Genomic DNA, 3540 nt, shown 5'->3' on the forward strand with positions numbered 1-3540 from the left:
GAGGGAAGAAGATAAAAAGAATGCCCGTTAAGCTTGAGTTTAGAGATAGGTCATAGAACATTTAATCAAGAAAATTCAAAAAAAGGGATTTGCTTCTTTTATTTCTCTTTTCTCATCAGAGTAGTTCATTAAAAGAAAAAGAAAAAAAGAGAAATGTCAGTTTGTTTACTTTATTCTCGATCTTCTAGAACTACGCAAAAATCTGATTCATGCGGGGTCATGATACGTAGGCAACCTACATAGGGTTCGATCGATCATATTTTTTTTATCTATCTAAAGAAAAAGAAAAAAAAAGAAGAAAAAAAAGAGAAAACAAAAAGAGAAAAAAAAGAAGGTGAAATCATGGGATGTGAGAATTGAGAGGAAAGAAGAGTGATAGTTAGAGGGAAAAAGAGGAAGGAAATATGAGCAAGCAAGTGCTAGAAAGGCAAAGTAAAGAGAGGTTGAAATGAACAAATTTGGGATGATGCCAACTGACCTTGTACCTCGATTAGAAGCGATAACTGTGGCTAGATGTACTAACATAAAGTGAGATTATTTTAATGTTAAATGCCCTAACGCTAACGTGATGGCTTATTTTGTTATATTTCATAGCAGAAGGGTGGTTGGTTTTGTGGTTTTAAAGTGGTAAACTCTTCTCTACAACACAACATCAAAGGCAATGGCAAGACAACAACAGAACTGGGTTGGTTGATACGGGTGACCGAAAGCAGTTGGCGAAACAGAACACTGGTTTTGGCTGATGAGGCAAGGATGTAAGACAATACATGATGGACATGTATCAGGCCTAGATGAATGGGAAGGCACCACCCCCGCCACCACCTAGCTTCCTAGATGCTACCCTTATCCAAGCTCCGGTCATGGTGGCCAGATGATCCCCATACTCCCCAGATACACCCGCTTATCACAGCTTTCCCTACCACGCTTAGTAGCTCCATCACTCTTATCCAACTACCTTTCCCAAATTGCCCCCCTGTCATATCCGCTATTCCGGATAATGAATACCACTCAAAGTTTGTGATGCCAATATTATCCCTCAAAGGTCACCACACAAGGGTATTGACTCAGACAAGCAGAGCCCTCGGGATGAGCTTCATGCGGAACATGAGAAAGTCACAGGAAGAGAAGGTCGAGATGAGATAACCCAGGAGGCTGAAAGGCATAGAACAATCCTTGAAGAACAAGCAAGGAGGAAGACAAAGGTAGCAGGGCTTACAAAGAAATATCTGCTCGTCCTCGGACGTTCCTGCCCGCGGGGTTCAAGGTGCCAAAATTTAACTTGTATGATGGGTGTGGAGATCCGGTAGCCCACCTGAGGGTCTATTTGCAGTAAAATGAGAAGCGTTGGGAGAGAAAAGATGATTCTGTTGATGGTATATTCAGTAAAAAGCCTGACTGGGGAGCTTTGGACTCGCATACTCGTCAAATGTCGATAAAATGGCCTACATTGGGTGACATGGCTCAAAGATTTTGTTCGATACTTTCAATACAAATCAGGCGTTACCACCAGACCGCTCCTCCCTATCTAGAATGGAAAAGAAGCGGAGGAAAGCTTCAGAGAGTTTTGGGCTCAGATGGAGGAAGCAAGCGGCTCGAGTCAGTACCTAGATTGGTGAAGAAGAAAATGGTTGAGCTTTTCTACAAGCCCAGGGACCCACCTACTTCAGTCATCTGATCCGGGCCTTATGGGAAAGCCTTTCAATGAATGTGTTAAAAATGGGGGAGCTAGTAGAAGAAGGAATCAAGTCAGGCAAATTCGTGAGTTGTTCGAATGACATTCAGAACATCCCAGTAAGCTTGGTGGAGAGAGTAGAAAACAGAAAAGGTGATCGATGGGCTTTCCTGATCAAAATTACTAGCCCCGACCCTTGTCCCCGTGGATATCCTTGTGCACCAGATGACCCTTCCCAATGCTACTTCTTCTCACGGAATCCCAAAGTCATAATTGCTTTCCCGGCACTCAGTCCACAAAATGCTTATCTACCCCACGAGCCCACCAAAAACCCCCTGGATCAGGATTCCGGCCCAATCAAGCACTTAAGATGCAAGGTTGCGGAAGAAGAAGCCTACACTCATTGGAGAGTCATATGCCAATCTGTTCCAGAGGTAAGGAATTCGACATGTTGAGGCGATCTAGATAAAAATGCCAAACCCTATTCCAAAGAAGTTTGATTTTTCTCAAGGTGCGCATATTCGCAGATGCCCGAGGCATGACATAGAGAAGTGTTGGAATCTGAAGAATGCAATTCAGAAAGCTTATGATGCAGGCGACATTTCGTGCAAAATCCAGATGCAGCAAACATAGCCAAAGTCCATCACCCTGTTCATAATGAGACGCATATGGGGGGTATGATTTATTTTGAAAAAGAATGTGAGAACTCTTCTGGGAGCTCGAAGGTTCACGTGCTACTAAGCTTTCAGCACTATAGAGGTTGATCTTAAGAACGAGCCGGCAAAAGGAACCCAAAAAACAGTTTGCTAAGAACAACGTGATGAAGACTTGTGAAGGTCCTAGTATTGTTGATGCAGAATTCAGTGGCTAAGATACCGTGCTTGGTAATTGGAAAGACGCTCCATTTCTTGGTCAGCCGGAGTGGAGTTTTGGTGGTTTATTTTGTTGTCATTCTGTTATCCGGGTTATTTCAGGGTTGTAATCGGATATGTCTTGTGACTCAAACCCTTCTACCTTTCAGTTTTCTTGTTTGTCTAGTCCGTAGTAGCTGTTATAATGTTGTCTAGGTTTGTTCCAGGGTTGTACCCAGTTTGTTTTGCTTGTCTTGTGTTCGAACCCGTTTTACCCGTCTGTCTAATGCAAGTTCCTATTTTCTGTTATTTCTAGTCATTTCTTGTTTTAGTTCTCTCCTCTTTTTTTATAGTTCTTCTCATGCTGGTTCTAGTAACATGACATACATGCGTAATTTCGCTTGGGTCAAATAGTCATGAAGCATTGAACAATTTTGAAGATGACAGGGGCACGTGAGGGAAATAAGAACAGATCTGGACACTTTGAGATCATTTGAAGCCGAACCATGTGAAACTGGGGTAGATAGAGCATAAAGAAACCCTAAAGGCAAGTGCCAAATTGTCCAGGGGCCATTCGCGGTAAGGAGAGTGAGAGTTGTTCCAATGGTGCTTTGTATTCAACAGATATAGAAGGCGAATGCGTGGATATGGTTATCAAGTCTGGTATATCAAATATGGTACAAATATTTTCCTTGGTTTGTTTAATAATGTAGTTTGCACTTGGCATGTTTTGAAGATTGGAATGACGAAGGCATTTTTGTTCTGCTACTTAAACACTTTATCCTTCGTTTACCGCCTTTGAGCTTATTTATTTTTCTTTCATACCCCTCTTTTGGAATAAGTAGCAAAGATCAGAAACACAAGCATAAGTAAAGGAAAAATAGAAAAGAAAAAGAATGAAAAGAGAAAAAAGAATGAGAAAAGAAAAAAAAAGAAAAAAAGAAGAAAAAAGAAAAAAGAAAAACAACAAAAAGAGAAAAGAAGAAAAGAAAAGAAAAGAGAGAAAAGAGGAAGAAA

This window comes from Nicotiana attenuata, unplaced genomic scaffold (assembly GCF_001879085.1).
Source record: "Nicotiana attenuata strain UT unplaced genomic scaffold, NIATTr2, whole genome shotgun sequence".
In the NCBI taxonomy this organism is placed as follows: Eukaryota; Viridiplantae; Streptophyta; class Magnoliopsida; order Solanales; family Solanaceae; genus Nicotiana; species Nicotiana attenuata.